Consider the following 18,450-nt stretch of genomic DNA (forward strand, 5'->3'; position numbering starts at 1 on the left):
ATCCAATTTTAAAAATAATTTCGAATTTTCTTTAAAAAGTGTGGGCAAATTTTGGGGTATGACAGTACTACTAATGTTGGACTATGTTACCGAAAATCCAAAGAGTTTAACTTAGTAGGTTATTGTGATGCTGATTTTGTTGGAGATAGAATGGAACGTAATAGTACATCTGGAAGCTGTCAGTTTCTAGGAAATAATCTGATCTCCTGGTATAGCAAAAAGCAAGCCACCATTGCACTATCAACTACAGAAGCAGAATATGTTGCTGCTGCAGGCTGCAGTACTCAAATGCTTTGGATGAAAAGTCAGTTAGAGGATTATCACATCTATGAGCGTAAGATTTCTATTTTCTGTGATAATAATTCTTCTATATGTCTTTCTAAAAATCCTATCCTTCACTCTAAAGCTAAACACAGAGAAATTAAGCATCATTTCATTAGGGACTATATTCAGAAAGGGATATTAAGCTTAAACTTTACTAATACAGACCATCAATGGGCTGATATTTTCTGAAGATAGATTCAAGTTCATTCTAAAGAGTATTAGTATGGATTTATGTCCTGAATGAAATCTTCTATTGTGCTTATAGTTGAACTATCTGAAGTACAACTTGTTACAAGTTATCATCTAGAAATATCTTACCCACTCGGTTCAAAAGTTTGTTTTCTAAGATGAGTCAGAAGCTCAGCAGATAAAAGTGCCGATCCACGTATACCTGAGAATTTGAGCACATGTTCAATATCTGAAAGGTCGCGCGTGTAAAGCAAAATGAGTAATAAGTCATTGGTAACTGTTGCATTAATTTCTCTACTTTATCCCTAAAATGTCTTTAATCATAACGCTACTATTTCTTGGTCTTTGAAACATTTCTCTCTTTTTCTCTTCATTCCATAATGAATGAGAGTCTATACATTGATTACCTAGACCAAACGTTTTCTCTCCTCATCAATCCCCTATAAAAGTCTTCCTGTGTCAAAAAATTTTAACATCCAACTATTCAATTCGTGTCAGTTTGTTCTCTCACTCAAAAACGTCTTTCCATCATGACATCACAAACAACCCTCACCTACATAAAAGAACAGAACTTATGGCTAGCCAAAAGAGACAACTATTAGATCAACCTCTGCCATAAACAAGGTTGGGAATCCTACATTTCTCTCCTAAATGGTTATGTCCTTCCAAATCTTGTCAAAAATTTCTAGGTAAATGCTTCTGTCAGTGAAGATAACCTAAGTATTACTTCCTCCATTCATGGAATTTATCTTACAATTTCTGAAGCATCCATTGCTGAAGTAATTGGATGTCCAGCCAGGAACAATGTTGCATGTCTCACTGTGTTTGACTATGCTAATGCTTTTGTCATTCTAAACGACTTAAGTAAACTAGCTCGTCATCTCAGAAACAACCCCTACTACTTTTCTTCATCCAAACAAGTCTGGTTTAGGATGATTCTCTCAAACTTCGTTCCTCGAGGAAAATTCCATAAAATCCTATATGCTAGAGATAAGTTCTTGATCAATCGCCTGGAGTCAAATAAACCAGTAAACCTTGCTGGGATCATATTTTGACACTTGAGAGAGTCTCTAATAGCTTTCAAGTGTGGTCAAGAATTCTTCATACCCTATGGAAGAGTCCTGTCAGCTTGTTTTGAATCTGCAGGAATAGTGAACACTCTTTGCATCTCAGAACTCCCGAACAAGAGAGAAGCACTGTATGTTGAGCGCTGTGATCGATTTTTCTTTCATGGAGGGTATTATAAATTTAACCACTAGGTGTCAGTGTTCCTTGAGTCTGTATCTATCATTTTCTGATCAATGAATATTTCTTTTTACTGTTTCTGTCTGGGATAATATGATTTCTTAATGCTTATAACAGTCCTACCTGACTAAAATAACTCATACATCATCATACGTTTTTGGATTATGACAAAAAGGGGGAGAATTATAGAAACAAATATGTTAATTAAAACCTCTTAGAAATTTTGAAGAATCAGAAAAGGGTAAATCTTATTTCATATCAAGTACCCTGAACGATCTAAACATTATCTGGACAAATCTTAAGAATCAAGGATAAATCTTCGATAACTAATGTACCAGAAGTCTCTTTTGTTAAAAGAATGGAGGAATATATATTCTTAAAACTTATGTGAAGATGCGCGTATGAATAGCCACATCCATCAAACTTCTGAAGAATCAAGTGAAGGAGAAAATTATTCAGGGAAGTTATCTATTATATTTCTCTTTAAATATTTATTTCAGGGGGAGATTACATATCTCAGGGGGAGGATGTTTCTTTTATATACAAAATTTCTGAACAGAACGTAAATGTTTTATCATCATCAAAAAGGGGGAGATAGTTAGAACATAGTTTGGTTCTAATCTGATTTTAGTGTTTTGATGATAATAAACAAATAAATTTTATATAAGCAAACATGGTACTCTAATTATATATTTCTGATTTCAGAAGATGTTCCAATACCAGCACAATGAAAACTTGGAATATATGCAAAGTTGGATAAATGCAAGAGATACTCAAGTCTTCAGGCAACTTCTGATACTGCACCAAACCGCTGCGAATACATCTACAACAGAAGCTGAAATACAAAGCTGATCAGAAGATTACGAAAACTGTTTCAAAATAAAGCCGTTAAAAACATAATCATTAGTAAAACGGCTACAACACTCCAAAAGTGCAATTCCCAAGGTTGATTGAAGAAGCTATCCACAGGCAAATCCTTGGAAGAAAAAAAGCTAAGACAACACGCAAACCATTTAATGCTGCGAAAAGGAGCTGAAGTTAACAGGAAAAATCTTGAGGCTATATATACACATGATCTCTTGAATCAAAAACAACAATCACACACGAGAACATTATTACTCTAAAAAATCATCAAGTGTGAAGAAAAACTCGCTGAAGCAAAACTCTCATATCCATACTCTGAGTTCATTACTTTGTACTTAATCTTAGTGAAATATCATAGTGGTGATTACAGCTCTCTAGAAGCAATTCTATACACTGTCATTAGAAGTTACGTGGTGATTGAGTCCTTGAGAGATCGGTTGGGTCAGAAGTCTAGGACTAGTTCAGTCTTAGAAGTTGGTTAGTCACAAACAATTGATTTGTGTAGGATTGTTATTCACCAGAAGTTTGGCTCGTGCACTGTATTGTGAGTCACGGTTGTTGGTCATGCAAGTGTAATCAGGTTCTGATTATAGTGGATTAAGTCCTTGTTGAGAGAGGCAAATCACCTTGTTGAGGGTGGACTGGAGGTAGCCTTATTGAGAAGGTGAACCAGGATAAAAATAATTGTGTTCTGTCTATCTTTCCTTCATCAAGTTAAAAAGAATCACTTATTCAACCCTCCCACCCTTCTAAGTGTTTTCTCAACCTTCATAGATTTTATTAAATGTCAAGCTGAATGTTGTGACATCAGTATCTGACAGCATGGGCTGTTACGTTTTCTATTATGTTTCCTTATTAATCTCAGGCTATATTTTAGGAAACTATCTAGTCAGTTCTGAGTATGAAAGACCATGCTTATGGCCTATTTTTTAGCACCCTGAATTGTGGAAATTAGGTTAACTTGGTTAAAACTAATGTATGCTCCTTAGGCCCAAGGCCTATGTTCTTCCTATAAGAAGATTGATAATCCTACTTGAAGAGGCAGAGATTTTGAAGTGAAGAATATTGTGTAGTGTGTTTGTATTTTCACGTGTGTTTTGTCTTAGTATTTTCTTGTGTGCCAAGCAATTATCACCTTGATGATTGTATTGGACTAGGGTGTTTTTGAGTTGTAATTTGTTGTGTCACTCTAAGCTTTTAAGCACGGGTGTTGTGTCCCTTAATTGAAGCTTTTAAGCAAGATCAAGATTTGTTTGAAGCGTGTCTTCAGTTTGAATTTATTTCTATCTGTCTGTTATCATTGTTGTGATTGAGGGGGAGTGAGTAGGAACTCAGGTCTAGTATTAGATTGAAATTGCATTGGGTAGGTCTTAAGTGAAGGGTGTAAACTGGTATTTTAGCTCTGAATTAATACTACTTATAGTGGATTTTCTCCCTGGCATGGTAGCCCCTAGAGTAGGTGTAGTTACAAGCCGAACTGGGTAAACAATTCCCTGTGTTCTTTACTATTATTGTTTACTTACTGCTAAGTTTAATTATTTGTTCAGTAGTGGATGTCATAACATTCGATACGACATCGAACGTATGTAACTAGAATTTCCAGGGTTCATCATGTTTACAATGAAAATTTATTTGTTGATAATTATATGGTTGAATTCATGATAACATGCTGAGCCTTTTACACTTTTATTTTGCCAAAATTGATTGATATTTGAGAAAGTATGAATTAGAGCCATTTTTGTTATTGTTGATGTCTGAGCGAAGAAGATGAATATGGCTGGGTTCAAATTTGAATTTTTGGGATGTGTTTTATAATATAATGGTTAGTGTGTGTATTACTAATGACTAAATGATCTGGCTCAACTTGTAAATGCGCGCGTTATAAGGCTTTGGTGTGTTAGGGCGTGGGTTCGTTCGACCCCTTTTACACTTTTGAATATTTTGTTTTCATTTTCACCATTTACTAAATTGATCCAGTTATTACTTTCTGGATGGGCCCAATGATCAACATACACACCTATCCCATTTGGGTAAGGTTTTAAGTTATAATGTGAAGGGCATGGGTTCAAACCCCATTAGCAACAAAACCTTTTTTTTTAGTACTTGTTTATGTTGGTTTTTACATAAACTTTGAAAATCTATTTGAAATAGCAAAATTAATTATTTTGATTTGATTTTTCTTGTGTTGTTTATTTATGTTATCTATTTTTATAATATGATTAAAAATCCAAAAAAATGTTTGTTTATTTTACCATTTAAAAATTAAATCAAAACAAATCCTTTTATATGTTTAAAAAACCTAAAAAATCATTTCTCTTTTAATGTTTTCACCAAATAAATTGTCAATATTTTTGTGTGAATATTTTTAGCGTTAAGTCAATGTTCCTTCGATTGTACCATGTACCCTTAGACCAATTCTATTTTAGAATTTGGTATTTTAATCATTAAAAAACAATTAGGTTTAGGTGTAAATTCAAAACCCTAATTTCAAAACCCTAATTAAAAAAAGCTTCTTGATCTCTACATTACCCATGTTAATATGACTTGTTTCTTTGATCTATTTATCTTGTTTATGTACATATACTTGTTGATTTACATCCTTGTATCTTTGTACTTGTTATTCATGGTATTATCATTGTATACACTTTGTTTACTAACCATGTTGCATGAGATTTTCATCCACTCATCATCATATCATATTCATTCATCCATACATGAAATGAATCCAAGATATAAACATCCTTTTATCCATTTGAGTTTTCATTTATCTCTTTTGTGACACATGTTTTCACACACACACTTGACGTATTGATTGCTTGAGTTGTTGTTGAAAAATACAAAGGAATGGGAATGGTATTGACTAAAGTTGTCAAAGTGTCATACCTCAGTTTTTAACCCTAATATCGTACATCATTTTCACCTCAATCATTAATCAAGAGCTGATCGCGACTTTACGTGTCTATTAGTCAGGATAATTGCAAGTGCACAGTCGTGTCATGTAGTTTTAAAAGATATCGAATCCACAGGGACTATAAATCAATCTACCGTTATCTAAAGTTACTATGTAAATCTAAGGCTAATGATATTTGAGTTGTTTATTAATGGGGAAAATAAAATCTTAAATCTAGGTAATATAATAATAAGCGGATATCAGTATGTAGCTCGTCTAACTTAGATGATCCGAAGTTCCATTGGCTATGGTTCTTATTTAATTAAAAATCTCTATTAACTATGTCATTTAGAAGTCCTCCTCTCAAACTCTCGCTCTATTGATTTAGACTATGATCCTAACTCATAATGTACACTCTCGTCATCCCATTAGATTTAGAAAAGTCTTTTGAAAACATCACAGTTGATAAAATACTCATTTCATGAAGAGGTTATCTACTTAAATCTCCTAGTCTCAAACTCTCGCTCTGTTGACTCGGATCATGCTAGTATTCCCTAACGTACGCTCTCGCTGTCCCGCGTCGGGTTTAAAAACACTTTTTGAAAATAAATAAACTCTAATCAGTTTTAATACGCTCTCGCCATCCTTAAAACTAATGTTCCATGTCTACTATCCAGTTAAAGATCTCAAACTCTCGCTCTGTTGACCTTAACCTTTATTAGTTCTAAAACCTCAAACTTTCGCTCTATTGATTTTAGAACTTTAGAAAATTAGATTAGACACAAAACCAGAAACGAGTGATTTTTAATAAAACATATTTAAGCCAACTTATTTCGGATCCCACGGTTAACTTTACGTACCGATATCTAAATAAATTAGCCTGACATACTTATTAAATTAAACATGCATAAACAATCGTAATTAATATATTTAGGCATATTCAATAATTTATAAGCAAGGAATATGAAATTATAAATTAAATAAACAATAAAAATAAAAACCTGAAAGTATAACTTGAATTAATTCTTGAATCTTGAAATTGAGAACACTCCACCACAAGCCGGTTGGATCTGTTCTTAGAATTCTTCGATCAAATAATAAAAACAAGGAATTAAAATACTATGATCTAACGTAAGGTTAGATCTAGTTAAAAGTTCAGAACAATTTCCGGTGTAGAAATTGTTGTGAGAAAAGATGAACGGAATAGAAAACAATTGCTGGAAATAAAATGCTGGGATAAAAATGCTGAAGAAAAACTGTGGCTGAGATTAAGCATGGTCCAACCACTCTTCACTTCGTAGAAGCCTCTTTTTATAATGAAAAATATGGTAACTGCTTCTTCACGTGTTCCTCTTTCTTCCCCGAGAATTTAGGAACAGTTTGACTTGGAAGGTATTGACGCACGCTCGCGAAATGAACAGAGTCGCCACCAATATATTTATCCCAAAGAGGGAAAGAAATATCAGAAAACCTAAGATGAAGAAAGGACGAGGTCTTTCGACCAGAGATAGGGTACGGGAGTCGGTTACGCGAGGGGAAGGTACTAGCACCCCTCACGCCCATCGTACTCGATGGTATCCACCTATGTTTGTTCTATTCTAAGGGTGTATAAATCTAAAGCTTAATGCTAAGGAATGCATGCAAATGAAAGAAAAAGAAACACGGGGAAAAATAAGGTTTATAAATAGTTGTGCTCGCTTAGGCCCCGCGACCTAATGCCTACGTATCCTTTTCAGGAATCAGAGCGCCGTAGTTCGGCTCTTTAGTTTTTGTTTGTTTTTGTGTTTTTTAGTGGACGAAGTTACATTCGCACTCCGCTGCTCGACCTCTGGAGTCTTAAGCTGGGAATGGAGCAGAAATAACGTGTCCGATTAGGAGAGAAAGAATGCCCTGAAGGCAAGAGAAAGAATGCCCTGAAGGCAAGAGAAAGAATGCCTCGGAGGCAAGAGAGAGATGATTGGTTTGTGATTTTTAGGTGCAATTCCATGATGGACGAAAACCCACTACAAGGCTTCGCATCACTTCCTCACTTTGTTTAGGTCTGAGCCTTTATTAGATATTTTGAAGTGTTTTTGGTTGGGTGTCTTTTAAGGGAAATTAATTTGTGACTTGAATCATGCCATAAAAAAGGAGTTTTTCTGAATATTTAGAGAATGCACATCGAGGCCTACGCCACAATCGTTTCTCTAAATGAAATACAGTTTTTGAATATTTAGAGAATGCACATCGAGGCCTACGCCACAATTGTTTCTCTAAATAGCGGTTAAGAAATACAAAGTTTTGAATATTTAGAGAATGCACATCGAGGCCTACGCCACGATCGTTTCTCTAAATAACGGTTGAGAAATACACCGAGGCCTACGCCTCAATCATTTCTCTCCCGCTAAGTGAGAAAGAACATACATCGGGGCCTACGCCCCAATCATTTCTTTCACACTAAAAAAAGGTATTAGCATGATTCGCGTCGTCCTTTATTAATGTTTTAAAGTTGAAAAGAAAAAGGAAAAGAACTTAATCTAAAAGATGATTCTAAGTCCTAAATTGTCTAATTAAAGTCTACCTAAATTATAGGATTTCAAAGGGAAGACTAACCTAAAAGTTATGAATTATAGGTCCTAAACCTAAAGGAAACAAACAAGTGAAATCATAATCACAAGCAAAAATCAATATAGACAATGATACAAAATTACACGCAAGCGTGAAATAACAAGTCAAAAATATAGAACAAAAATGGGCTAAAGATACTATTATTTTTATTGATTTTTATGAAGACAGAGAATTCTAATTAAGCCAAAAAAGAATTAAGAGTTAGTCTAAAACTAATATTTTTGTGATTATTCTTTATGACAAAATATGTGTATTAAAGGTCTAAAATGATGGTAAAAATTAGTGATTATATTACCTAAACTAAATGAATTTAACCAAATAAAAAAACATGGAAACATGGGATGTATACTGATTTTATGGGTGTGAAGAGTAACTGGGCGCAGGGCCCAGTCAGATCAAGGCCCAGGGGGCGTTTTTGTTACAGAGTTTTGTTTAGCCAAAAATGGCGCAGCACTGGGCCTCAAGGGGTATGAGAAGCAAATTCGTTACAGGCCCCCAGAATTATTTTCGGTCCATTAAGCATTATTCACATTTCATAAGAAAAGAAATTAATTAAAATAATAATAAAAAAAAGAAAAGGAACTAGGGTTCATAATTGTGACCTTTGGGATTATCACAAACTCGCCTTTCTCTTTCGCGAAGAATATGCGGCGGCGGCCGGAGATGGCGTTGGCATGCTTATTCCTCCTTCTCCGATCGAATTCGTCCTCTCTCATCATGCTCAAACTTCCGTCTCAATATCTGATTAACTCATTTTGCTAATTCGAACGAATCTCTCGATTGGAAAACTACCGGTGCTTCTTCGATTCGGATGACACTACGTGAAATCCAAAGAAAAGAATGTCAGGTATGAGTTACTGTCACCGGTTCTTCTTCTTCTACTCTGAAATTCTGAAATTTCTTCTTTTCTTGAGTTTTCGTGTCTGTGAGTATGGAGGCGATGATGATGAAAAGATTGATTGATGATTCTACAGGCTTGAGGGAATGGTGCGTCATTACTTGATGAAGATGATGATGATGTGAAGATTTATTGTGGTGATTTCTTCAGAGGTCGACCTTTATTGTTGCAGTTGAAAGTTATGAAGATGAAGACTCGTCTGATTGTGGAGAGATAATGATGAATTCAGATAGAAAGATTGGAAAGTTATGAAGAGATTTTTATAGCATTTTCCGATTGAATTTGGAGAAGAAGCTTGAAATAATTGAGAGGACTGAAGATTGGAGAAGTGATGATTGATGAAGATGAAGGTTGTATAGAGGTTGAAGCTAGAGGTTCTGAGAAGGTTGGTGAGAGAATCATGGAGAGTAGAAGAGAGGTGGTGATGAAAAATGGAGGAGGGAAGGTGATGAAGTGAAGAAGATGAAAGTGAATTGTGGAGGTTATGGAAGTGAAGGGAGAGTGAAAGTGAAGAGAGGAAAAATGGTGAAGTCTCGAGAATTGGAGGGAAGGAGCGTTTAAATAGCTCAGAGGCTTGGATGAATCAGGTATCTGGATTCTGTTATGGTAGTTATGATTCAGTTAAATAACTCTGTTATTCTGTTAGGTAATGTAACTGTTTTTTGGAGGTTGTTAGGGTAGTTAGAAATCTGTTATGGGATGGTTGGTTAGTTACTAATTTATAGGATGGTAACTGAATTTCTGTTATGTGTTAGAAGGTAGTTATAAGAAGTTTGTTACATGGTTATAGCTGAGCTGGAAGTTAGTTAAAGAATGGTTATAAGTTAGTTAAGAGGAGTGTTAGGATAGAAACTGTTAGGGAATAGAGATTTTGAAGTGTATGGGGCTGCTGCTGTTTAGTACGTGTATCGGGCCTGTTAGTAAAGGGTAAATGTTTAGGAAAGGTTCTACTGCAGGGCAGTGATGGCTGTTTGAGATTACGCAGGGCTGCAATGTAAGATACGGTTAGCATTTCATGAATGGGTCTCATTTGAATATGTTTTGGTTCTGCTATATGGTAGATTATGCTTGACTGCATTTTTTTTGTGTGTATAATTTTTAGGTACAGGGTTGCTGATTGGTATTTGTCAAAGTACTAACTGAATTCGTGATGATTTTGTAGGTTTTGAAGCTTGGAGGCACATTATGGTTTGAAGTCAAGTATAGCAAGCAAGGCTCACATGAGGAAACAACCTTTAAAGCGAGACGAAGATGTGATGGCACGGAGAATTAGAGGGAAATAAGTCTGCTGGCAGTGTGTTCATTTGTAGTTTGTAATGTGTATTGTTGGACTTTGTAATGAATAACATGTATTTCCTTATATTCAATAAAATTGAATCTTTATTTCCTCAATTTGTTTTATTCTGAACTCAAGCCTTCACATTGCACTATGAAGTCAACCATGTCATCAAAGACTCACGTTTTTGTACCATAGCTCATTTATTCAGATGATGATTCTAACACCCAAGAAGAATGTCTTGAAATTTCTTGGAAGCGGTAAATATTGTAGGGCAAAGATGATCATGAGGATTTTTTTTTTATATGGAACCCCAATTTAATGAACCTCAGTTGTTGACTAAATGAATGCATGAGTGTTAGATGACCTAATGAAGGTATGCAGATGGAACGCAAAGCTTAAGCCAGTTAGCATAAAATTAGATGGGCAAATTTTGGGGTGCAACAGCTGCCCCTATTTAATTTTCTTAAACCTGAAGGTGAGATTGGCACTAGCCTTTCGAACACTTAAGGTGGAAGAGGATTAAATACCAAAGAACCTGAAAATTTGCCTTATGAAAGATAGGATCCACTGGGGAAAAGATGGTGTCAACTCCATTAGGGAAGATTGTATCAACTCTGGATTGATCATATTAACTCTGGGTTAGAAATGAAATGAACATCAACTCTGGGTTAAAAGAAAAGTGGGTCAACTCTGGGTTGAGGAATAAAGGGAAGTCACTCGGGGTTGGATAAGAGATAAATATCAACTCTGGGTCGAGAACGGAAAATAAGAACATCAACTCTGGGTTGAAAAACAAGAGATGGACATCAACTCTAGGTTGAGAGAAGGTAATTCAACTCTGGGTTGAAAGAGGAAAGATGAACGATTAGGAATAACCGTCAACTCTGGGTTGAGTGGGAAAGAAAGAAGATAACCGTCAACTTTGGGTTGAGAAAGAAGTAATCGTCAACTCTGGGTTGAGTGGGAAAGAGATCAACTCTGGGTTGAATAAAAGATAACCGTCAACTGTGGGTTGAGTGGGAAAGAGATCAACTCTGGGTTGAATAAAAGATAACCGTCAACTCTGGGTTGATTGGGAAAAGACAAAAGATAACCGTCAACTCTGGGTTGAGTGGGAAAAGGATAATCAATTCTAGATTGAACAAAGGATAACCGTCAACTCTGGGTTGAATAAAGGGTAACCGTCAACTCTGGGTTGAGTGGGAAAAGACAAGCAATAACCGTCAACTCTGGGTTAAGTGGGAAAGAAAAGGCAAAAGATGACCGTCAACTCTGAGTTGAGTGGGAAGAGATAAAAGACAACCGTCAACTCTGGGTTGAGAAGGAAAGAGAAAGTAACTAGAAATGGCCGTCAACTCTGGGTTGAGTGGGAAAGGACAAAAGATAACCGTCAACTCTGGGTTGAGTGGGAAAAGAGAAAAGATAACCGTCAACTCTGGGTTGAGTGGGAAAAGATAATTAACTCGGGGTTAGAAGATGAAAGGAGAATCAACTCTAGGTTGAGCACAAAAACATCAACTCTGGGTTGAAAGAGAAATGAACATGATTGAATATGGGAGATGACACCACAATGGTAACTCTGAGTGATCCAGTGGAATATCAATTTGAATGCTTTGTAGGGACCTCATCTGATGAGTAATTTGGCTTATGCTTCACATGTAATGCTTGATTTATTTTATGCACTTCTGGAGATGCAATGCAATGAATTCTATACGTAGTGTACTGATTGATCAGGGTTTCTGCTTTGTATGGGGAATAGATTGGATGGAGTTCTGAAACTCTGCTTGAGAATCAAGGTAGGGTGGATGCCCCTGCTTTATTGATGATTGGATTTTTGAGGGATAATGCAAATGAGAATGCAATGATATGTGTGATGTATGTATGATTATGAATGGAATGATTGCTTCCGGGATACAAGGAGTGAATGGAGTGTGTCCTTGCAGAAAAGTCATTGCTTGTGAAATTGTTGGTGAAGGTGAGGTGTTTGGCTTGACCCCTCAACACTTGTCTCGATATCTGACACTTGATTGAAGATGAAGAAATGACTTGTTGCTAGCTTGCCCCAGCTTGTAGGATCTCTTGAGGAAAAGAGCTGATATGCTTGAATCACGGAGATTGCAATGGTCTTCCCCAGTGTTGATCATGGAATGAGTGCCCCAGATTGAAAGGAACTCTTCCACCAAATGGATGTTTGAGATATTTGCTCGGTGGATGACCAACCTTTGCCTTTGTAAGATTACTCGATGGAATTTCAATGTTGAACTTTCCTTGGTATCAAGTACTTATTTTCTGATTAGAGACGATTCTGTTTTGAAAGAGATAATGAGAATGCAATGCACATGTTAATCTCAAAGGAAAAGTTTGATTTGTCACAATGTTGTACTAATACTAACACAAATGACACAGCAACATTAGGAGTCAGTTTGATATGATTTTACAGTTTGTATGCTTTCGGAACGAACCCTGCTTCAATTAGGACTTTTGAGGGTTGTAACATGGTCGGGTTCACGGTTTAAGAAACAAAGGATAAAGGCTCAAGTTCTACTTAACCCACCCCTTCTTCGTGATGTTCTCCAGTCCTACGTTCAGTTAGTTTGACACGAGTGTTCACCTTTCAGGAAGGATTAAGACGGATGAGGATCCATTATGGCTTTGATGGAGGTGGCAGCTACCTTTTCGTGCTTTTGTTGATGGTCATAACAACTTGTCCCTTAGAGGATTTTTCTTTTGCTTTATCTTTTTCTTTTGATTTCCCTAACTTTTGCCTGGACAAAAAGTTTCTTTTGAATTTGGTTTTCGTTGTCCAGCGGGATATGCCCTAATTTTTGCCTAAGTTATTTGCCTCAAAGCTTTTCTTTTCTTTTTGACTTAGCGGGCTATTGTTTCTTTTTTGATCATGATTCATAACTTTCTTTTCATTCTTTTCGTCTCGTTCGGGAACAAGTTGTATGACATTTATGATTGACTTGATGAAAAGGTTGTGACTGCCTTCTTCTTTGTGAATGGGAGACATCCATTGTGGATTGTATTCTTCCTTTTTTGTTGCGAGAGATGAGATGTAATTGATCCTCTGATGGAATACCTGAAAGTTGAGCGCTCGGTCGCACTAACTGAATACTACCCTGCCCCTGGTAAAGATTGAGGGTTTTGCATTTTTTGAAAAGAAACTACTACTCCATAGGCTCAAAGGGGTTTACGAAGGTTTCACTCCCTTATAACTCCGGTGTTTAGGAATTGAAACAATGCCTGTACATCCTCAGCAGGATCTTGTTCCAAAAGCATACAGTTAGTAGTTCATGTGTTTTTGATTTTTCATCATTCTCCTTTTTTAGTTGCTTAAGACAAATGAGTGAAGTATCAGTGAACATAATGACAAAGATGAAATGATTTGAGTAAAACATGTATATTACATTATTTTTATATATTCAAACAGAATGAATTTCTTACAATGAAAAGTACTTGATAACAACAAAAGTAATACATTTGAAAGTGCTTGAGAAATATATACAATGGCAAGCTTGGCCTTATTCTGATGCAAATGAAATGTTCCCTGACGAACACAAAGTGTTTAGGCTTCAACGGTGGAAGGTGCCCCTTTAGGAGGCATGGGGTTTTCTGATAGTAGCTTGATCTTGTTTGTAATTCCCCATGATTCTTTTTCTATGAGCTCTCGTCAGATATCTGTGTGGAGGAATTGTCTTGTCTGATTTGATGGAGAGGAAGAATGTAAGAGTATTGGTAACCATGGATGCACATGCATGAATGCCAAATGTTAATGATGATGCAAATGCAACATAAATCAGGATCAAGGATCAAGGCCTCTTGGATAACAACTTCTCATGGTCAATAAGATATGGTCGAATCCTCCAGGTTCAGAGGTTCGACGTTGCTTTCTGGATAAACAGCTTGTGCATAAGTCCAAGATGGTCGAACCCTCCAGATTCAGAGGTTCGACGTTGATTCTGATAGATAGCTTTTGCATAAGTCATATAAGGTCAAACCTCCATATTCAGAGGTTCGACGTTGATTCTGATAGATAACTGATGTAGAACTTCTGTATAAGTCAAATGTCCCAGGATCAAAGGTTCGACGCCTTTTTGAATGCCAGGAAAACCAATAGTCACCAACATAACATGTACCTGCACCTGTATAGAGTATGATTCCCTCCCCACTCACAGGTGTAGTCTAGGTCAGGGTAAGGTCATGAAACGCAGTATACGGTCCGCCCGAAGGTAAGCATCGTCACAGCGCGGATGCGGGTGACGATAATACCTCCGTTTGAAACCACTACTCTGCTCGTGGTCACATAATCCATCCCGAGACGTACACCTCGAGACAAACTATGCTCCCACTCTATCCTAGGGTCCCTAGAGTGCACTCATAGCCTGTGTATTGGGCCTTTTACCTCATAGAACATCCCACCCAACCTGCAAACAGAGAGAAAATATGTGGTCCCCACGGGGACCCATAATATAGTCCAGATGCATGCGGAAAGTAAATATGATATGCAAACAGAAATAAACATGATACGAAAACATATATACACAGGATGTAAGCATATAAATAAACAAATAAAAACACCCATAGAAAAGAAACAAACAAAGGCTAGGATCGACTCACTAAGAATGGACCAGCACAGGTCTATCACGTCCCCAGCAGAGTCGCCAGCTGACGCACGCTCGCGAAATGAACAGAGTCGCCACCAATATATTTATCCCAAAGAGGGAAAGGAATATCAGAAAACCTAAGATGAAGAAAGGACGAGGTCTTTCGACCAGAGATAGGGTACGGGAGTCGGTTACGCGAGGGGAAGGTACTAGCACCCCTCACGCCCATCGTACTCGATGGTATCCACCTATGTTTGTTCTATTCTAAGGGTGTATAAATCTAAAGCTTAATGCTAAGGAATGCATGCAAATGAAAGAAAAAGAAACACGGGGAAAAATAAGGTTTATAAATAGTTGTGCTCGCTTAGGCCCCGCGACCTAATGCCTACGTATCCTTTTCAGGAATCAGAGCGCCGTAGTTCGGCTCTTTAGTTTTTGTTTGTTTTTGTGTTTTTTAGTGGACGAAGTTACATTCGCACTCCGCTGCTCGACCTCTGGAGTCTTAAGCTGGGAATGGAGCGGAAATAACGTGTCCGATTAGGAGAGAAAGAATGCCCTGAAGGCAAGAGAAAGAATGCCTCGGAGGCAAGAGAGAGATGATTGGTTTGTGATTTTTAGGTGCAATTCCATGATGGACGAAAACCCACTACAAGGCTTCGCATCACTTCCTCACTTTGTTTAGGTCTGAGCCTTTATTAGATATTTTGAAGTGTTTTTGGTTGGGTGTCTTTTAAGGGAAATTAATTTGTGACTTGAATCATGCCATAAAAAAGGAGTTTTTTTGAATATTTAGAGAATGCACATCGAGGCCTACGCCACAATCGTTTCTCTAAATGAAATACAGTTTTTGAATATTTAGAGAATGCACATCGAGGCCTACGCCACAATCGTTTCTCTAAATAGCGGTTAAGAAATACAAAGTTTTGAATATTTAGAGAATGCACATCGAGGCCTACGCCACGATCGTTTCTCTAAATAACGGTTGAGAAATACACCGAGGCCTACGCCTCAATCATTTCTCTCCCGCTAAGTGGGAAAGAACATACATCGGGGCCTACGCCCCAATCATTTCTTTCACACTAAAAAAAGGTATTAGCATGATTCGCGTCGTCCTTTATTAATGTTTTAAAGTTGAAAAGAAAAAGGAAAAGAACTTAATCTAAAAGATGATTCTAAGTCCTAAATTGTCTAATTAAAGTCTACCTAAATTATAGGATTTCAAAGGGAAGACTAACCTAAAAGTTATGAATTATAGGTCCTAAACCTAAAGGAAACAAACAAGTGAAATCATAATCACAAGCAAAAATCAATATAGACAATGATACAAAATTACACGCAAGCGTGAAATAACAAGTCAAAAATATAGAACAAAAATGGGCTAAAGATACTATTATTTTTATTGATTTTTATGAAGACAGAGAATTCTAATTAAGCCAAAAAAGAATTAAGAGTTAGTCTAAAACTAATATTTTTGTGATTATTCTTTATGACAAAATATGTGTATTAAAGGTCTAAAATGATGGTAAAAATTAGTGATTATATTACCTAAACTAAATGAATTTAACCAAATAAAAAAACATGGAAACATGGGATGTATACTGATTTTATGGGTGTGAAGAGTAACTGGGCGCAGGGCCCAGTCAGATCAAGGCCCAGGGGGCGTTTTTGTTACAGAGTTTTGTTTAGCCAAAAATGGCGCAGCACTGGGCCTCAAGGGGTATGAGAAGCAAATTCGTTACAGGCCCCCAGAATTATTTTCGGTCCATTAAGCATTATTCACATTTCATAAGAAAAGAAATTAATTAAAATAATAATAAAAAAAAGAAAAGGAACTAGGGTTCATAATTGTGACCTTTGGGATTATCACAAACTCGCCTTTCTCTTTCGCGAAGAATATGCGGCGGCGGCCGGAGATGGCGTTGGCATGCTTATTCCTCCTTCTCCGATCGAATTCGTCCTCTCTCATCATGCTCAAACTTCCGTCTCAATATCTAATTAACTCATTTTGCTAATTCGAACGAATCTCTCGATTGGAAAACTACCGGTGCTTCTTCGATTCGGATGACACTACGTGAAATCCAAAGAAAAGAATGTCAGGTATGAGTTACTGTCACCGGTTCTTCTTCTTCTACTCTGAAATTCTGAAATTTCTTCTTTTCTTGAGTTTTCGTGTCTGTGAGTATGGAGGCGATGATGATGAAAAGATTGATTGATGATTCTACAGGCTTGAGGGAATGGTGCGTCATTACTTGATGAAGATGATGATGATGTGAAGATTTATTGTGGTGATTTCTTCAGAGGTCGACCTTTATTGTTGCAGTTGAAAGTTATGAAGATGAAGACTCGTCTGATTGTGGAGAGATAATGATGAATTCAGATAGAAAGATTGGAAAGTTATGAAGAGATTTTTATAGCATTTTCCGATTGAATTTGGAGAAGAAGCTTGAAATAATTGAGAGGACTGAAGATTGGAGAAGTGATGATTGATGAAGATGAAGGTTGTATAGAGGTTGAAGCTAGAGGTTCTGAGAAGGTTGGTGAGAGAATCATGGAGAGTAGAAGAGAGGTGGTGATGAAAAATGGAGGAGGGAAGGTGATGAAGTGAAGAAGATGAAAGTGAATTGTGGAGGTTATGGAAGTGAAGGGAGAGTGAAAGTGAAGAGAGGAAAAATGGTGAAGTCTCGAGAATTGGAGGGAAGGAGCGTTTAAATAGCTCAGAGGCTTGGATGAATCAGGTATCTGGATTCTGTTATGGTAGTTATGATTCAGTTAAATAACTCTGTTATTCTGTTAGGTAATGTAACTGTTTTTTGGAGGTTGTTAGGGTAGTTAGAAATCTGTTATGGGATGGTTGGTTAGTTACTAATTTATAGGATGGTAACTGAATTTCTGTTATGTGTTAGAAGGTAGTTATAAGAAGTTTGTTACATGGTTATAGCTGAGCTGGAAGTTAGTTAAAGAATGGTTATAAGTTAGTTAAGAGGAGTGTTAGGATAGAAACTGTTAGGGAATAGAGATTTTGAAGTGTATGGGGCTGCTGCTGTTTAGTACGTGTATCGGGCCTGTTAGTAAAGCGTAAATGTTTAGGAAAGGTTCTACTGCAGGGTAGTGATGGCTGTTTGAGATTACGCAGGGCTGCAATGTAAGATACGGTTAGCATTTCATGAATGGGTCTCATTTGAATATGTTTTGGTTCTGCTATATGGTAGATTATGCTTGACTGCATTTTTTTTTGTGTATAATTTTTAGGTACAGGGTTGCTGATTGGTATTTGTCAAAGTACTAACTGAATTCGTGATGATTTTGTAGGTTTTGAAGCTTGGAGGCACATTATGGTTTGAAGTCAAGTATAGCAAGCAAGGCTCACATGAGGAAACAACCTTTAAAGCGAGACGAAGATGTGATGGCACGGAGAATTAGAGGGAAATAAGTCTGCTGGCAGTGTGTTCATTTGTAGTTTGTAATGTGTATTGTTGGACTTTGTAATGAATAACATGTATTTCCTTATATTCAATAAAATTGAATATTTATTTCCTCAATTTGTTTT

This window comes from Vicia villosa, unplaced genomic scaffold, assembly GCF_029867415.1.
Source record: "Vicia villosa cultivar HV-30 ecotype Madison, WI unplaced genomic scaffold, Vvil1.0 ctg.000437F_1_1, whole genome shotgun sequence".
NCBI classification, from domain to species: Eukaryota; Viridiplantae; Streptophyta; class Magnoliopsida; order Fabales; family Fabaceae; genus Vicia; species Vicia villosa.